This window comes from Vigna umbellata, chromosome 3 (assembly GCF_029865625.1).
Source record: "Vigna umbellata cultivar VRB3 chromosome 3, Vumbellata_1.0, whole genome shotgun sequence".
Classification (NCBI taxonomy): Eukaryota; Viridiplantae; Streptophyta; class Magnoliopsida; order Fabales; family Fabaceae; genus Vigna; species Vigna umbellata.
Window position 1 is genome coordinate 2199173 of NC_142167.1, and position 21044 is coordinate 2220216.

Sequence of the window (21044 nt, forward strand, 5' to 3'; positions counted from 1 at the left end):
CGATACTTTCTTCAGCAATATACCTTTCAATCATCGAACCTTCAGGATGATATGGATTTTTAACGTACCCTTTCAAAATCTTCATATAACGCTCAATAGGATACATCCATCTTAAGTATACCGGTCCGCACAACTTGATTTCTCTAACCAAATGAACAAGTAAATGTACCATGATGTCAAAAAAAGATGGAGGGAAAAACATCTCTAGTTGACACAAGATGATAACAATCTCGCCTTGAAGTTCATCTAACTTTGTAGGATGGATGGCTTTACTACATATTGACGAGAAAAATGAACACAACCTGTTTATGGTGTGCCTAACATTTTTGGGCAAAATTCCACGAATAGCCACCGGTAACAACTGTTGCATTAAGACGTGACAATCGTGAGACTTCATGCCAACAAGCTTTAAGTCCTGCATTGACACTAAACTCTTCATATTTGAAGAGTATCCTTGTGGTACTTTGATACTCTTTAAACATACACAAAAACTTATCTTCTCTTGTCTAGACATTGTGTAACATGCAGGGGGCAAATAAGTACGTTTACCAATCTCCTTCGGTGCCAACTCTTCTCGGATATTCATGTCAACCAAATCCAAACGAGCATTCACTCCATCTTTTGTCTTTCCCTGAATGTTGAGTAATGTACCAATCAAGCTATCACACACATTCTTTTCTACATGCATCACATCTATGCAATGTCGAACATCTAACTTTGACCAATATGGAAGATCAAAGAATATTGATTTCTTCTTCCAAGGGGTCGTTACAGATGACTTCTTCGATGTTTTCCCAAATACATGATGTATTTTATTAACTTTTTGAAGAACTTCAAGGCCAGTAAGTGGATTTGGTGCTTCGTCCCTCTCTTGATCTCCATTGAATGCTTTTTTTAACCTTCGATATGGATGATTACGTTTTAGAAATCTCCGATGACGCAGATACACCGTCTTTCTTCCATGTTTCAATTGATGAGCTGCAGTGTTTTCTTCACATATAGGACACGCTTTATGACCCTTGACACTGTATCCTGACAAATTACCATAAGCAGGAAAGTCATTAATGGTGCAAAATAACATTGCACGCATCATAAAAGTCTCTGAAGCGAATGCATCAAATATTTCAACCCCGTCAACCCACAAAACCTTCAAGTCTTCAACTAGTGGGCTTAGATAAACATCTATGTCATTTCCAGGCTGCTTTGGACCAGATATCATCATAGATAACATCATGTACTTCCTCTTCATGCACAATGCAGGAGATAAGTTGTAAATTATCAATATAACTGGCCAACAACTGTGATTGGTACTCAGATTACCAAATGGGTTCATTCCATCAGTGGCTAAACCAAGCCTAAGATTTCTACACTCTTTACCAAATTCGGGGAATTGTCGATCAATATTTTTCCATTGCTTTGAATCAGCTGGATGACGAAGCAGCCCGTCAATTTTTCTCTCATCTGCATGCCATCTAAGATTTTTAGCATCTTTGGGATTCGCAAACAAACGCTTAAGTCTGGGCACTATTGGAAGGTACCAAACTACTTTCAAAGCAGATCCATTTTTTTCTATCTGACCATTATCTTCACTATTGTTTTTTGACTTGTATCGTGATAAGCCACATTTTGGACACTTTGTCAAAAATTCAAACTCTTTCCTATACAAAATGCAGTCATTGGGACAAGCATGTATCCTTTTATACTCCATACCCATTGGACAAAGAATTTTCTTCGCATCATAATTACGAGTGGGCAGTGTATTTCCATCTGGCAACATTTCATTCAACAACGTCAACAGTTCTGTAAAACTCTTATCAGTCCATCCATTGCTCGCCTTCAAATTCATGAGCCTTAACACCGCTGACAAACGTGTGAACTTAGTTGAACCGACATACAAAGGTGTTTCTGCATCAGTCGACATCGTCTCATACACATGAGCTTTGGCAAAATTTTCTGCTCCAACATCGCGGATCATGTCCTCCAATTTGTCTTCATCCGGTCGATCTTCTTCCATGGTGGAATCAGTAACATTTACACTTTGAGAGTCAGTGGGAAAATCCATTTCTTCGCCGTGCCAGATCCATGTTGTATAGCATCTTAGAAAACCATCACATATAAGATGTTCTCTAATTTGAGTTGCGTTCAACTTTCTCCCATTCAAACAGTTCACACAAGGACATCTAAACTTCACTTCATCATCAGTTCTCCCCTCATTACGTTGCGCAAATTGTATAAATTCCTCTACACCTCTCTCGTACTCAGCACTAATACGTGGTAAATTAATCCAATTTCGATCCATATTCCTAAATATTACATAAATAATATTTTAAGGTTTATAAATAATACAAGAACTACAACACACATTACCAAAACTATAGCAAAAACCATACCATACATTACCAAAACTATAACAATTTCATGCATTATCAAAATTAAAGCAAAAATTATACCATACATTACCAAAACTATAGAAACTTCATACATTACCAAAACTAATGAAGAAATAACGTTAAGAATGCAAAAGGACATAAATACCTGGAAGAGGAACGACGGCGGTGAGGGTGAAAAACGCAACGAAATCACGATTTTGATCGGCTAAAACTCGTTTTTATCGTCAAAAATGAATAATGACCGAACAATTCTGAGTTTAAACGGTGAAAAACGCGAAATCTGAGGTGATGGGTGGTTCGGAGGAGAAGAAACGCGAAAGAAAACAGAGAACGCGCGAGGAAGACGACACTGTTCCAAGTTTTAATTTTTAACTCTGAACGGGGGAATCTACCGCGGTTCACTACTTAACCGCGGTATAAAAGGGGAATATGTCGCGGTTTCACGTCCAACCGCGGCATATACTAATTTAAAAAATTATCAGAAATGGCATTTTTGAAATTATTTTCAAACTATATGCCGCGGTTCAGCGGGCAACCGCGGCATATACCTCGAAATATTTCAAATAAACATTAAATTAGTTTCAGATAGGAGAATATGCCGCGGTTGCTCGTAGAACCGCGGCATATACCCCTGAAACGTGTTCAACACAACTGTCTCCCCAACTGCCTTTCAGAGAATTTCAGAAGTTACAGGGGGTATATGCCGCGGTTCTCTGGGGAACCGCGGCATATACCCCCTGTAACTTCTGAAATTCTCTGACCCAGTCAGCACCTGCAATAAATTGGCTGGGTATATGCCGCGGTTGTGCAGAGAACCGCGGCATATACTCTGTTATTTAATTTTTTATTCATACGTGGCGTCAAAGGCAATGGTTGACTGGGGTATATGCCGCGGTTCCCAGTAGAACCGCGGCATATATGTTCGTTTTATTTACAAAACTGCCACCGCGCACCATTATGCTGCGGTTTTCGTTGAACCGTGGCATAATGTGCGCTGTAAAAACCCGATTTTTTACTAGTGTTTACTTCCAAATTTACTCTTAGAAGAGAGGCAGTAGATGAATTTGAGGGGATTTGAGAGTGAATTGATTGTTAAAAGATTTGGAAATAAGCGAGAGTGGATTTCTAAGTAAAATTTGTAAAAATTAGTGTAGAATTTGACTGATGAAACCGATAAAAAATATTTTAATTGTTAAAAATTAAAAATTAACAAAAAAAATTTAGTAATAAAAATAATATAAAATGATAATTGTTAGTATTATATACAATTGTAAAAATTATTATAAAGAGAATAAAAATAAAAATTATTTTTTAATATAAAAAAATATTTTATTATTATTTTTATAATAATAATAAGAGAAAACAAATTAAAATTAATAATAAAGAGATCTGGAAATGAGAAGACGTGGATTTGGATACGGCAAACACATAGATTAGGATACGTGTGTCTTGTGAGTGAAGAGATCTGGATACATTGCTTCCTGGATTCGGGTACAACCTTCATGGATCCGAATACACTCTCCCATGCTTCATGGAACCGGACAGTTCCCTCTTGGATCCGGATATGGTCTTCGTCTTCAACCACTTTGACGGTCATGGATGAACACCACCATATGCTTTCGCCTTATTCTGTAGCTTTGTTTCAAACCCTGCAAACATGTAGTTTGTATTATCGTAATAAGAAGCACCAAATTGGAATCGAATAAAGGTTGTATGCTGGGAATTATGAAATGTAACATGGACAAATATGAGAATTACTCATAGATTCCTGCAAATCATGTCACTTACGTGATGATTGAAAAAGAAATGAATCCCAGAATTACTCCATTTTTTTTTTCTTTTAAGAGTTTTCCAGTGCTGAGACTATAAAACATGAACCCATATTTATATGCACTGAACCCACCTACGGGACCATTGTTAAACACATTTTTACTTTACCAACATGCAAAACAACTATTCTAAGATGCACCAAAACAACAACGTGATCATTCAATTTGAAGACAAAAAATTTCACAAAATAGCATACATAATATCAAACTATTATACGTACTGAACCAACATCATATACTATATTCCCTAAATAATAATTCATTTATTCTTTCATATATTTTGTTGTTTGTGATGTCATGAGATTGTTTAATACTTCTTCATCCCATGTCCAAATTGTGTAACTCCTTATTATACCGATGAATAGGTGATCACATGTTTCTTCTAAATCCTGACGTATTTTATTTAAACAACGAACACAAGAACAATAATATATCTCTTTCACAAAGATAGTTTGCTTTTGAGCATATTTTAGTATCTCATAAACTGCATTTTCATATTCTTCAACAACGCTAATGCATTCATCCAACTTTGAGTCATACTATCTTGTAACAAGCTTCATTATTATCAAATTTTAATTATCACAAGGTGAGATCCAACCCATTAGAAAAAAAATGTCATAATTTGCTAACAAATAAATTTGATAAAACTTCTGACAATATTTCACTTTGATCTTTAAAATATACAAAATGAAAGTGATCGGTCACTCGTTCAAACAACAATGCAAAATTGTTTGAACTGAAATTATATTAAATTTATGCATAAACTTATAATATACACTTATAAACAAATTATGAAAAAATATTTTTTTCAAACATAAATCTTAATCAGAAATTAAGGTTCACTCAATGCCTACACATAAAATTAAATAAATTTTAATGTAAATTATACGTAAATCTAACATTTAAAATGTAGTTAATAAATGTAAATTTATATTTAACTTATAAAAGTCACATGTACAAATCAAAGTTCATCACTTAAGATTAGACTTAAATTCTAATAATTTAATTTTAAAAATATTATCGTTAATTTTTTGTGTATGATTTATATATGTCAAATCTAAATTGAATGATGTTGTGTTAATAAAAGAGATGCCTTTGCCTTAGGCTTTCTAATTTTATTTTTGTGTTCATGATTCATGATTTGAGTGTTGTAATAATGTTAGATTATTGCAAAAGAAAAACGTTGGATTGCAATGCTTCAAAACTTTAATTTCCAATAACGTTTCAATTCATTTTATTAAGTGTCCCAAGGGTAAAATATTTAATGGGTTTATTTTATATTTTTTGTAGAGATCCTTGCTAGTTCTGAGATCCTCAGAGATATTCTGAAAAGTTCGTGTTGTATCTCTACACGCATCAGGAAATACTGTTCGTGATTTTGTCAGCACTTTTATACAACAATCTTAAGGACTTACACATCAGTTACGGTCCAAAATTAAAAAGGTATGGGAAGCTACCCGTCTCTTTCGTTGTTTGATGGTTGTTATTTGAAAATGGCTACGTTTTTCTATGGTTTTTCCTATGCTGTATGATTCAGGAATTGAAATTGTACTCTTTGAATGCTTGTGGGGATGTTCAAATGACGAGTATGAATTAATGAAACATATCTGTTTTGATATAAGTTGGTACGCAACCCATGTGAATTTGAGTTAGATGCCATGTGAATTTTAGTTAGGTGATTGAGAATTGATATGATTATTGTGTTGGTTTGCTACACTGGGCTAACGTAAATTTCAAAAACAAAAAAAAAAACCTTGATGTTTTAGTATAAAAATGCTTCATAAAACACTGTTGTTTTGCAACTTTATTGGACTGTTTTGAGACGGTAGAATAGATAGCTGGTGGTAAATTTAAAGTAACATGAAATAGAATAAAATGGATACAGAGGTAGTGTGCTGAATGCTAATGATATTTCTGATTTATGTTATTTTGGTGGCTGTTTTAAGTGTAAAATTACATTTTCAAGGGTTATTAAAAATTAAAAGAATGGGTGTCATCTTTGGCCGATGTAGTTGGATGGATGAATGGGTGTTATTGTTATGTACATATACGAGTATATAATTTAAGTAGATAATTCTGTTATTAATTTGAATTAGTTTAAAATGCTTATGGCTTCACGTTCATGCTAGAAGGTGACGTTGATTAGTATATGATTATTATTCATATTCATATATTAGTTTATATAACATGTTCAAAATGTCCGTAAAGATAGTTTTTTTTAAATGGTGGAAATTGGTTATTTATGTTAAAATTTATATTACTGTTGCGCAAATATTATGTGATAAAAATTGTTGAACATACTTATGTGAACTACTTGGTTGTTATAGTGTCCAGATTATGGTTAAGGCATATTTTAAATTTGTATAATATTATTTGAATGACTAAATGTAGTCCAATTTGGTTTGAGTGTGTTAATGGAATAGTTGTTGGATTTTATATATATATATATATATATATATACATATATATATAATATATATATATAATATATATATATATATATATATATACACACCTGGTTGTCCAAATATAAATCTTGGAATGGGTACATGTGAGTTATGAATTGATGTGGTAGAAAGTAGAGAATATGTCATTTCATGTGTAAAATGAAAGACATGAGTGAAGCCAATGTGTTTTTAGATATTAGAATCATAAAGAAGGAAGATAGTATATTACTATCCCAAGAACAATATATTGAGGAATTTCTTAAGAAGTTTAGGTTTTAGTGAGTACCCCTTATGATGCTAATTCTAAATTAATAAAAAATAAAGGAGAATCATTGTCTCAGCCTCAGTATGCCCAGATAATTGGAAGCTTATTGCACTTGATGAGCTTTTCTAGACCTGATATTGCTTATGCAGTAGGTAGACTGAGTAGGTACACTAAATATCCAAATCAAGAACATTTGAATGTACTTGCTAGGCTTATGCGATATTTAAGAGGTTCAATGGATTATGCAATTAAATATAGTGGATTTCCCACTGTACTAGAAGAGTACAGTGATGCTAACTGGATCTCTGATTCAGATGAGAATATCCACTAGTGGTTATGTATTCACACTTGGGGTGGTGCGATTACATGGAGATTAGCCAGACAAACAATTATTGCAAGATCAACAATGGAATTTGAGTTTGTCGCTCTTGAGATGACTGATAGTGAGGCTGAGTGGTTGAAAAACTTCTTAGCGAGAATTCCATTAGGAATGAAACCAACCCCATCGGTATCAATACACTGTGATTGCCAATCGGCAATAATTATAACTAAAAACAAGAATTACAATGAAAATAATATAGACACAATTTGGTGAAGCAGTTGCTAAAGAACTATTTTCATTGACTATGTGAAGTCAAAACGGAATCTAGTAGATCCTTTGACAAAAACCCTAGGAAGACAAATGATATTAGAAACATCAAGGGGAATGAGACTTAAGCCACCAGCAAACAAACAAGTGGTGGTAACCCAACCTTTGTGATTGAAGATCCCATGAATAAGGTTTATATGGGTAAAAACAAGTCACTTGTTAGTTCTGATAGCACTAAATTGATTTTAATCAATTATGTCCCTTCCTATGGTGTGTGTGAAAGTGCTAGAGACTACAATATTGAGAGGTTAAACTTTGTCGTTAAAATTCTATGTGGTGAAAGAATTTTAGCTTAAACAAAGTTTTTAATGATTTTTCATATCTCTTACGGGTGGTGTATGATTTGCAGCATACACTTGATGAAATCACCTATATGAGTGTCGAGTGGGGCCGCTTGCATGTGATCTTGGCATGATCTCTAGAGCACTCATGAATACCGGGCTCGTGCATGGCCTATTAAGCGCAACACAGCGATAACAACAAAGATTGTGGGAGTGTATTGTGATTGATAAACTTCTAACACACGTCAAGTGTCTTTGGTTCATAAAGCTTGCTATATCAACTACTAAGTATTTCAATCTAAGACTGGTTCATATAACTTGTTATACCAGGTCAGATGCATTACATCCTATGAGACCCAGAATAAAAGTTTCTTATCTTTTTCTTTTGCAATAAGTGGGGGATTGTTGTAATAATGTTAGATTTTTGCAAAAGAAAAACGTTGGATTACAACGTTCAAAACTTTAATTGCCAATAACGTTTTAAACTTTAATTGCCAATAACGTTTTAAACTTTAATTGCCAATAACGTTTAAATTCATTAACGGTAAAATATTTAATGGCTTTTATTGTCTTTTATTGATTTTATTCTTTCCTAACTCTATAAATAGAGAGCTTTTCCCATTCCAAAAACACCCAAGTCAGTCTTTTCTGATTCTACTTTCTTCTTTTCCTCTTCTAAAATTATTTTGGGTTTATTTTATAATCTTCTTTGCTAGTTCTGAGATCCTCAGAGATATTCTGAGAAGTTCCTGTTGTAGGACTTGCGCAATACACCATGAATAAGTCCTTAAGGATAATGACTCTATACGCCTCAGGAAATACTGCTCGTGATTTTGTCGATATATTTTATAACATTGAGTCATGGTTGGATTACTCAAGAATTTCATAATCCTCTTCGAGTGACCTCCATACATTGAGAGCTTCTAAGTAAGCTTCCATCCATGCTGCCCAAATTTGATAAAACTTAAATCTTATTTCATGCTTTTTAGATTTTTCTTGACAGGTCGCTCGACAATGTCACAGCAATCTTTAGTAATTTTTCTATAAGACTCAACAAGTATTACTTATTCATTACATAAAATAAAATAAAAAAAACATTAAAAACTTTTAAAAAGTTAGAAAACCTTAACTGTCCACGTAACATAACTATTCACTCCTATAATTAAGACAGGATCAGCAACACCTAAAAAAAACTACTTACTAAAATCTGAGACAACACCGACACCAAAAAATAAACTACCGCGGTCTTGTCCTTTGCCAAAAGAACAACAGACAAGGGACTGTCTTTCGTTTTGGCATTCAAGAACCGATGTTCTTGCACATGCTTTTTTGTCTTTTATTACTCTAGTGAGAAAATCACCAACCTAGTTTTGCTGTGGAAAAGTCTTCGGTAGCTTTGTTTTGCTTTCTCCATTGCCAGTTTCACATCAAATAAATGCACTCCAATAATTGCATGGAAAATACGACTAGGTAGACTTTGACTCTTTCTGAATGAGTATAGATATTTTTCTTAACAAAGACTTCAAAAATAATATGTATATTTCTTATAAATTTAATTTATGTCAAAATAGTTTTAATTTATAATTGTTTATATTTTTATAAATGTCTATAAAGAAGTTTATTTAAAATTATATTTATATTTATTATTATTTTTTATTTAAATTCTTTCCCCTTCGATCTTTTTTTTTCTGGATCTTTTCCAAAGTATCTGAAACCGCAGCTTGATCTCTCATGGTCTAAAATGATAAATCTATTTTTTTCTTCTATTAAATAGCTAAATATTCAATTTTGTTTTTTTTGTATATTTTTCATTTTTAAATTGTCACTTTTCTTTTCTCATCAACATGAAATATGACTACAAGAGTGCATCATAAGCGGTCTTCCATTATTCCTACAAATAATACAAAGTCATTTTGCTTCACTTTACTTTCATGCCAGAAAATACAATGAAACTACTTTCTCTCTCAAATTGCCGACACAAATATTCCATGTTTTATCTACCTTGAAACTTTATCATCTGTAACTCATCCGAACTTCTTTTCAGCTATTCTCAATTTGGTACTGAATCAGCATGAAGACAAATACTCCTTGTTCCTAATTCTGTAGTGAATAAGCATGAAGAAGATCACTCCTTCTCAATTTCTCTTCCTTTCACTCCTTCTGCTATGCTTCACATCCCTTGCTTTTGGACAAAATATCACTCACCCAGACGAAGGTACGAAATGTGTGTGTGTATATATATATATATATGTAGAAAGTTATTTGGTGATAGCCCTTTGAAATTTGGTTATTTATAGTGAAAGCTCTGAAAGATATCGGCAACATACTTGGTAATAAGAACTGGGACACAAATATAGATCCATGCAGTAATAAACCTCCCTGGAATGTAAGTATTGACAAAGACAAAGCCAACTATGTCAGATGCAACTGTTCTATCTCCATTGACGGCTTTTGTCATGTTGTTTCAATGTAAGTTTCTTTGTTTAAGGTATTCCCTTTCCTGTCAAATTTTGAAATATTTTCACCAACTCTGATCTTTTAGACCAACTATGAAACTATATCTGAAATGGTTTTCGTAATTATTTGTATTGAAAATTTCTTCTATTTTCTTTAAAAAAATTATAATAGTTTTTTCAATAATATTTTTATGTAATGACATATCAGTAAGGTTTAGAATCATAGTGCTTTGTTTAACATGAGTTTTGAAAAAAAAAAGAACTCTTTTATACTGAATATGATCACCCTTGATGAAAAAAAACATAATTTCTCATACATTTTCTAATTATTTTCATTTTTTATGTTGTATAAATAATCGTAGAAGGCTGAAAGCACAAAATCTTACGGGCACGCTCCCACCTGAATTGACAGGGCTACCTTACCTTGAAGAAATGTACGTAACAATCAATTTTTCTTAAGAACAATAAATTACTTTCTTTTGATTTTGTTTATTTTGACAGTGACCTCACTCGCAATTATATTAATGGCACAATACCTGTTGGATGGGGCTCCTCTAAACTTCGCATTATGTATTTTCTTTTTCTCTGCTTTTCTGCTTTTAATATATAATTTACAAATATTGTTTTTTCTTCTGAAAACATTTATCTAATTCATGTCTTCCAATTTCATGGTAGTTGTTTTCTTGGAAATCGACTAACTGGTCCCATCCCTAAAGAGATTGGAAACATCATAACCCTCGAAAGTTTGTGAGTTTTTTACTATCCAATAATAGATCATACATTTTCTCTTTCCAACTTTTGAATTTTTATTGTTCATTATAACTTACTACCACTGAATATAGGGTCCTTGAATTCAATCAGTTCACTGGAAATATTACACCGGATCTTGGAAACCTTTCTCACCTTCAAAGATTGTAAGCCTATCCAAAATCAAATTTCATTACGTTTGATGTTTTTATGTATAATGTACACAAGTGTATATGATTAATAAATATTGTAACTTTTAAGATGTTTGTGATAAAAATTAATAAATAGTTAATTATCCAAGAATGATGTTATGAACAAATTCATTAATGCATTTATATTGTTCCAACAGGCATCTTACTTCTAACAACTTCACTGGAGAACTTCCTCAGACTTTGGCTAAGCTTACATCATTGAGAGAGCTGTAATTTTTCATTTTATTGCCATTAGTTAATTTGAATTTTGTTGCTTTTTTAGCCACTTTGAATTTTATTTAATTTTCAATTTCCATTGTTAACATGCAGCCGTCTTAATGACAATAACTTCTCTGGAAGGATACCCAGTTTTATTCAAAGATGGACAAATCTTGAAATATTGTAAGAACGATTTGATGTTTGAATTAAAATGTAATGTTTGTTATATTTTAATTAATATTTGTTTAATTGTATATTTATTGTACAGAGAAATTCAAGGTAGTGGTTTAAGTGGGCCAATTCCTTCTGAAATTTCATTTCTGCAAAACTTAAATGATTTGTAAGTACAATGATTCATAAAGTAATCATGATTTAATATTGTCAAACCATTTTCTTATTTTCATCAAAATATTGAATGCAGGAGAATTACTGACTTGATTAATGGATCGGATTCTACTTTCCCACAAATTAATAATATAACAAAGTTGGAAACACTGTGAGTGAGTTAATTAATTTCTTTCATTACTATTAATATTAATTTTTTGCCATTGCCGTACGAGATTGATTTATAAGGTGTACACGTTTAAATGAAAAAGTCACAAAATTTGATATTGCTTCGTAGGATACTAAGGAACTGCCAAATTAGCGACGAATTACCTCCGTATCTTGGGAACATGACAGGCATTGAAACATTGTGAGTGTTTTTTCATGCGATCTATTTCCAATATGAACTCTTCAATGCAATTTTCTAGTATTAATTTATATGTTAAAATATTAGCTATTTATTTGAAACAGTCTTTCGGAAAATTAACATATCAAAGTAATTGAAAATAAATAGTTGAGCAAAGTTAGCTCCGAGAATAGTTTATTTAATCTTTCATCAGATTTTATTGTTATTATATTCGTATCTTAATGTTCACCAAAAAGGTATCTTAATGTTTTATTATTTCTTGTGTTTAGCATTTAATAACGTATTTTTGGATGATATTTTTCTTTCAGAGACCTAAGCTTTAACAAATTACGCGGAAAGATTCCAGAGAACGTTGGAAGCTTATCAAAACTGTCACACGTGTAAGTTAATTTTATTAGTCGCTATTTGGTGTGGAAAAATATATTTTTATTTATTGTATAGGGTTAAATATTTTTTTTTTTGCAATGGCTATACTTTTGTGATGTTTCATAAGTTTTTCTTTTATCTTTTCCTAAACCTAATAATTGTGTTTATTATTTTCCCTAAAATACTATCTAAAAACTTTATTTTACTGTTTAAATACTACATAAACTATTTTTGAGATTGAAAAAAAAAACTATCGAGATAGAATTTCATGAGCAAAATTGAAATTTATTGGATGACATTGCTTCGAATTTATTTTGTTTCTTTGGTTTGACATTTGTGTAATTAGCTAGTATGTTTTATCTATTGAGTTCTACTATGTTGGTGGTTTAAATGTATATATGTAATTTGCCAATAAGGATATAGATCTAAAATTTCGGGATTAAATATATTTTTCATGATACTCAATGTTGTATAAGTTCTCATATATGTTTGTTTCATTTTTTTTTCTTTTAAAAGAAATACCTCCAAATTTATTTAATTTTTTCAGTGGTTAGATTAGTGATGATTAGCATTTGACTTGTACATAATTCAGTTTTAAAATTGTTTCTTAGATATTTCACTGGAAACCAACTTACTGGACCCCTACCTATGTGGGTAGCTGGAGGACGTAAATCTATGTGAGTTATTTTTCAAATCCTAATTTATGCTTTCTTCGTTTAAACAGTTTAGACATTCTTTGTTATTTAGATTGAATATATTACTCTTAATTGTTTTTAAGATAATCATACGAATGAGTTCTTCTTAAAATTTGTTCATGTTCTTTAAATTATATTCATTTATTGGTGAAGATAATCTATTCATCGTCACATTATAAGTTTGTGTATTAATTTTTTTATGCCAAGTTCTTATTATATCATAGATGAAGAGATGATTATACATGTTGTTCAAGTCCAAAGGTATTTGATTAAAACAATGAATATAAGGATAAAAATATGTTTTGTTCACAAAAGTTGTATGTTCTTGAACATATTGCAAGAACTCATAAACTTATATATTTTTCATACTCTTCATTGATGGGATGTTCATTTATCCAGTTTTGATTCGTACTATGTTCATAACAAACTACATCAATCTCAATCGGAAACTAAGTTTCACTTAGGGTTTAACTATCATTTCATCGAATAACTTAAACGGTTGACATTTAATGAGTCCATTATACTAACTTCTTGCTCAATTTTTATTAATTTGAATAATAAACGTTAGACCTCTTACCATCAATGTCTAATTGATATAGATATGCAGTTAAACATCCTTTCGGCTCAGGTTTTTAATGACTCAACAACTTTAGATGTATGTTCTTTGATTGGCCAACATCTATTTCCTTTTAGATGTCGGCCTAGAGATCCATCAATGTCCAAAATTTAGTTATGATGTCGGAAATGAGGTTGTCGATGACATGATTTTATTTACAAAAATGTCATCGGTTATTTTAAATGTTAGATTGTTTTGGGGGTTTGACATTAAACATGTGATGTTGAAAGTGGATTTTGCACTAGTGGTTATAATGATCTAAGTGATCACCATGATGAACTATTATGACTTAATAAGTCTAATTCACATGAAAAGTTTGACATTACTTTGTTGAATACAGTGAAAACTATGTAGTAGTTTAATATTTCTTGTGTTGAATATACACATAGGGACATCTATTTATAATAGAAGAAATATAGACTAAGTCCAAAATACAAATAACAAATAATAACAAACTAAAAGATAAAAAATAAATATAATATATCTAACATCTTTAATTTAAAATCTTAATGTAATGAGTTTATGAGACTTTTCTTTCATACTATTTAACTTTGATATTTCTATTTGATGTGAGATTTAAAAATACAATATTGAATTATTTTCAATAATATTCTAATTAATATTTTTTTCAAAAGAAAGATATTAATTGAGCCAATCATATCTTTGTGCCACTTTTTTCTATTATCTTGTTATATTACTTTTCAGTGACCGATAAGAGAGGATTGGCGTTATAAACAGCCATTTGCTGAATCTGTAGCATATAAACATTTCTTCCTTTACTACTGTTTGAATAGAGTCATATTTTATACATACATCAAAGAATGCATTTCTTCCAATTTGCAAGACTCCGATTGGTTTTATCTTTGTTTCTGAATTGCACTTTACATGTATTTATAGAGATCTAGATCTTTCATACAACAACTTCACTGATAAAAACTCCTCCGTGGCATGTCAAGAGAATAAAGAAGTGTAAGAACTCAAATAATTTATTTCTTTTTTATCTCCAAATTTATCAAGATATGTGTATTAATGTTAATAATATCTTTTATGCTACAGGAACTGGTTTGCAAGCTTCCCAATGAGCCAAAAGTAAGTAATATATATTATTTTTTTTCTTTGGGTAAGGTTTGGGAATTTGGAAACCATTAAAGTTGGTTTAAAATGCACTCCATGTCTAGAAAAACAAAATTAATACTTTTTCTTAAATCAGTCCGAAAAGTGGCTAAAAGTTTGGTTGATTGTTTCTGCTAACTCGTTTTCGGTCTTCTCTTAATATTCCTACAGTGGACCTGTTACATGTCTGACTAGTGCAAACTGTACAAGACGTAAGTTCGAATATTTTCTTCAAGCTAAGTTACTATTAAACAATTACACATGTCATTTATATATATATATATATATATATATATATATATATATATATATATATAATGACCTAACAAGCTCTTCAATCTATACCATTGACAAGTCTTTAGATTTCATGATAATTCTCCGTTTCTGTTGAGTTGATTCACCATTGTTTCAATTCGAGATATATACTTGATTACTCTTTACTCTTTACCTTTTTCATGCTCATGCTCTCCAATTCTTCCTTGGAATTTTGATACTGAACCTACTTTACACAATCATTTTTCTTATACGTTTTTTCCACAATGTCTCATGCTTCTTAAAGATTTAACATTTACTATCTTTTCAAAGCCGACTCATTCACTACTTGGTATAGGACAAAGATGTCTTATCCTTTACATGCGCATCTTTTAATGATTTTATCTGGACATTCGATCAATTCATGATGTTGACTGGTTCTTGAAAACCATCTTCAACCACTTCTCAATTTTTTTGAGAGTCCAGAAGAGTCTTCATTTTCAGACTCTAATTATTATGATTGACTACCTTTGTCAACTTAGGGAGGGAGGTATTGTTTACAAGGTTGAACACCTTACTCAAACTCTTTGACTCTTTCTTCCACTTAGACACTCAAGCTAGGTGGTTCTTGATATCAATTTATTAGCAAAACACACTCTTTATATGAAAAACTTATCAACTTACATTTTGATTTTTCACCAAGTCATAATATCTCGAGAATATAACCCAAATCATAACTCAAATGATAATCTACTGATATTTTCTATCTTAAAACATCAAATATTACTACTCATAAAATTTGTTAAATATTTCGTCATTGAGGTGACACATATTACTATTAATAAAAAAGTAGTAAAAATGATCACATTTAAGTTTATCCATATTTTTAGTAATAAATCATATTACTACTAATAAAATCTCTGCTAAACATTTCCTCATTTAAGTTTACTCTAACTCAGCTAAAATTGACCTAAGCAAGCTCACTTAACAAACGATAAAAAAAAAAATTGTCTTTCCACGTTTCTGGTCTCTTTGATAATTTATTTACCAAAATTTGTTAAATTTTACTTCTCCTAAGATTATTCCTTAGAGGCATTCTCGAATAGGTGAATTGGATGTTCATCAACCTACAAATCGTGATTTAGGCAAAAGTATCCAATAGACTTCTATTAAATCTCATCTCTTCTAATTCATTTTTCACAAACCTCAAAATGAATTTAATAGCTGGAATAGTAAAAGAGAATCAAATATTCTGTTGAATATTCTATCTTAATTTTAGTTATTTACTATATTAAATTTTAAGTAATTACTGTAATAATTCATTATGAGTTTAAGATAATATTTATCCTTATTAACACAATTATTTATTATACTTTATTTTTTTATAAGTATTTTTTTATGTTACTTTTGAAACACATACATGATTAATGTAAATCACATGTTCAATACATTTTTCTACTTGGAATATTATCCAATTTCACCGTACACAAAATCAAGGGATATATATATATATATATATATATATATATATATATATATATATATATATATATATATATATATTTATTAGGTCTATCCTGACCCTTCTAGCTCCTACACTCAGCCCTTGCAACAAATTCCTTTCCAAAACCTATCTAACAAATCTAGCTCGTCCTTCTATCAAGAAAATATAATTTACCGCTCATCAAAAAAAAATAAAAATTAAGATCTCATCTTCTTTAACACAACCCATACTTAACAATAAAATTTAAATTCCGTAAATAAAATAAAAACAAGTATTGCATTCCTAAAATCTGACTTTTTTTTTATTCTTTTGTAACAGTCTTAGACTATTTTCATATAAACTGTGGTGGTGGACAAGAGACAAGCAGTGAGGGTATAGTGTATGATGATGACTTGGATCATGCAGGGGCAGCAACATCTAAAATGCCCAGAGAAAACTGGGCATTTAGCAATACCGGTCATTTCTTGGGTGGTCATAATGAACTAGAGTATATCCAGCAAAGTCAAAATACGCTTTCTATGACTGATTCTGCATTGTATCAGACTGCACGTGTATCTCCCATTTCTTTGACTTATTACGGAACGTGTCTGGAAAATGGAGAGTACACGGTATTGCTGCATTTTGCAGAGATCATGTTCACTGATGATAACACATATAGCAGTCTTGGAAGACGTATATTTGATGTTTACATTCAGGTATGATTAACACATCTAGCAGTCTTTGTAGTGCATTTGACTTCACTTGCAGAATTACTCAAAGTTTCGACTCTATATATTAAGAACTACAGAAGTCAAAATCCATTAAGGTTTGGATTGAAACTATTGCAGAGAAAGCTAGAATTGAAGGATTTCAATATTGCAAATGAAGCAGGAGGAGTTGGAAAGAACATCACAAAAAGGATTTCAACTACTGTTAGTAATAACTCCTTAGAGATTCGATTTTATTGGGCTGGAAAAGGAACAACTGCTATCCCATATAGATCAGTATATGGGCCTCTTATATCAGCTATATCTGCCACTCGTGGTAACTCACTTTGTCTCTGTCACTTTATTCTTCCAATTTTGCATTTAAGGTATCAAATGACACCTATTGCTCTTCTGCAATTATCAGTAAACAGTTCCAGCAAAGGTCCACGTGACATGGCTAAGGGGTTGTAATTGGGATAGCAGTTTCTGCAATAATATTTGTCATACTTGTTGTACTTGCCTGGAGACTTCATATTGGCAAAAGAAATTCATTAACAAAAGGTAAATATCTAGAATAAAGTGACAAACTATAAATGGTGAAATATGTGTTTGTTTTGTTCTTATCTCCATAAAAATCTTTACAAGAAAATAATATATGCACAACAGTATAAAATATTTTTTTAATGTTGTTCTATCAATGATAAATTCTCTCATTTTGATGATAATTATTTTAAAAGTCATAGTAAACACGACTTTCAATTATCTGATAAATATAACAATTTTACACTACATATTCACTAAATTCAATTTTTGTTGTGTCATTTAGTAGTATAACTTTTTTAATGGATAAAAGACGTTATTCCAGCTTGGTATATTTTTTGATAATTAAAACAAGAGAAAAAAATAGTATACTAACAACATAAAATAGTTTTTTTACATCTTCCAATCCCAACTATACTATTATGTGTGACAAGTGTGTTGACTTTTATAATTATTACCTTAACAAGTTAACAGTCATCTATAATTGGACTATAGGGTATCATAATTAAAGTCTTAAAATAATATTTTTTCAACATATCAATAAAACACAACATTTTCTCAAGATGTATGATGTATCTAACTTTAGTTCTATTTTATTGACAGAGTTAAAGCATTTAAATTTGCAAGTGGGTTTGTTTACTATGCGTCAAATAAAAGTTGCAACGAATAACTTTGATATTGCTAATAAGATTGGAGAAGGAGGCTTTGGTCCTGTCTACAAGGTACCCTTCAACATATTACATAACTTCTCATAACTATTTTGATTGATCTATGAATATTATAAATAACCTATTACATAATACAGAAAACTCACAAAAAATTGTGTATTATTTTGTAATTATAGGGTACTTTATCGGATGGCACAAGAATAGCAGTTAAATGCTTTCATCAAAGTCTAAGCAGGGAACCGTGAGTTTATAAATGAGATAGGGTTGATTTCTGCTTTGCAACACCCTTGTCTTGTCAAACTTTACGGTTGTTGTGTTGAGGGAGATGAATTGTTGTTGGTATATGAATATATGGAAAACAATAGCCTTGCACATGCTTTATTTAGTAAGTATTTGTTTTCATAATAATCGCCAAATATATTCTCAATTTATTGTAACTTATTTTTAATATTTAAATGACTAAATGGTATTGATGTCTAATTTATGAAGGAAATGAAGAATCTTGTATGCGATTGGATTGGGCAACCAGGCACAAGATTTGTGTTGGTATAGCTAGAGGTTTGGCTTTCCTACATGAAGAATCAAGATTAAAAGTTGTTCACAGAGACATAAAGGCTACTAATGTGTTGTTAGACAAAGATCTAAGCGCTAAGATATCTGATTTTGGTCTTGCCAAGCTTGATGATGAAGACAACACTCACATAAGCACAAGAATAGCTGGGACATAGTAAGTAAATGAAATTTCTTAACATAGTAAAGTTGTCATGATACTTCAAAATAACTAAATTTAAAGATTATTTGATTTAGGAAATTTAATATGAATATGGAATTGAATTATGCAGTGGATATATGGCACCAGAATATGCCATGCATGGTTATTTAACTGATAAAGCAGATGTCTATAGTTTTGGAGTGGTTGCCTTGGAAATTGTAACTGGAAAGAGTAATACCATCCCTCGGCCCAAACAAGAAGCATTGCATCTGTTAGATTGGGTAACTTCTATTTTTTTGTTTCTGTGAATCAAATTACACATTGCATACGTTGTGTTGCATGTGTCATTCCACTTTAGATTTGATAATTCTACATGTTATGTTACATTCAAATTGTGTCCTTTAATAATGTTGTTTGTATTTTTGAATTTTTGTCCTGTTGCCGTATTTTCAAATGCTTTGGTGTTGGCTTTTGTTTAATAGGCCCATTTGCTGAAAGAGAAAGGAAATCTGATGGAGCTTGTTGACAGAAGGTTAGGATCAAATTTCAATGAAAAAGAGGTTATGGTGATGATAAAAGTGTGTCTTTTGTGCACAAATGTCACTGCAAATCTTAGGCCTACCATGTCATCAGTTCTTAGCATGCTTGAAGGAAAAACTGTGATTCCAGAATATATTTCAGATTCATCTGAAGTAATGGATGAAAAGAAGCAAGAGGCTATGAGACAATATTACTCTCAAATGGAAGAAAATGAGAGCAATGAAACACATAGATATGATAGTTCATCAAAAGATGGGCCATGGACTGCTTCTTCTTCATCAGCTGCAGATTTATATCCTGTCCATACTGATCTTCTTATTGGGAGAAAAGAAATTAGAAGGGTGTAATTTTGTTTTCACACTATTTTCGATACCATAGTTGGGATCTTATATATTAATTATCATAAGGTTGTTAATAGTTATTGCAATGATTGTTAACATAATGTGTTACACTCTTTACCAACTATATAGTAATAATAAAAAGGACAACAACAATAATAGATGTGTTAATTATCTTTTTAGAATAAATAAGGTGCACAACCTAGTAAAAATAATATAAATGTTATGTAGCCTATGCCAACATAACCAATTGATAATTTTGAGTTGTGATTAATGGTGCAATAGATCATATTCAAGAGAACACAAAACCAACTATTGTTTGCACTTAAGGTCCTGAGAACAGGATAACTCTATCTAAGAGAATTTTATGATTGGAAATATTGTTGAAAAGGAAGCAAATTGTGAAAAAGCTTATGAAATCTGAATGTTTAATGTAAAACTTTAGTACACGTGTTGATATCTTAGTAAATGCACTATCAAGTGACATTTCAATAAAGTAAACGCATCAACATGTCATAAGAGAATCTAGTTAAAACACTCTTGCTATACATTGCTATACAATGCTACACAAACTCTCACTCTATCTTTCAAATAATGTACAAAATGATGCTTTGGAAAATGTGCTGAAAGCTATGAACAATGTTCCAAAAAAAGATTTGCTGAGTGAAAGAAACACACTCTCAAGCTTCATAGAATTATAAGCTTACATTTGTAAGTAAAGAGAAATCCTACAGAGTCTATTAGATTGAATTGTATTGTATACGCATCCTCTTCATTAGAGTAATTTTCTAAAACTTATAAGCAATCTGATAATTGCACATTCTGAAGATAATTCAAACACTTGATGAT

General features: G+C 31.1%; 1 pseudogene across 1 annotated transcript; it reads left to right on the forward strand.

Moving 5' to 3' along the window:
* The first annotated feature begins 9708 nt into the window (after window positions 1–9708).
* LOC124841430 (putative LRR receptor-like serine/threonine-protein kinase At1g53430) lies at window positions 9709–20278 on the forward strand (annotated as a pseudogene). The gene is made up of 24 exons (XR_015784668.1): window positions 9709–10076; window positions 10159–10330; window positions 10680–10751; window positions 10819–10887; window positions 10993–11064; window positions 11160–11231; window positions 11414–11485; window positions 11586–11657; window positions 11743–11814; window positions 11896–11970; window positions 12097–12168; window positions 12474–12545; window positions 13143–13208; window positions 14740–14811; window positions 14899–14931; window positions 15127–15167; window positions 17030–17406; window positions 17539–17752; window positions 17860–17958; window positions 18541–18659; window positions 18782–18990; window positions 19095–19332; window positions 19448–19598; window positions 19800–20278. The product of XR_015784668.1 is annotated as a putative LRR receptor-like serine/threonine-protein kinase At1g53430 (transcript).
* Window positions 20279–21044: the final 766 nt, after the last annotated feature.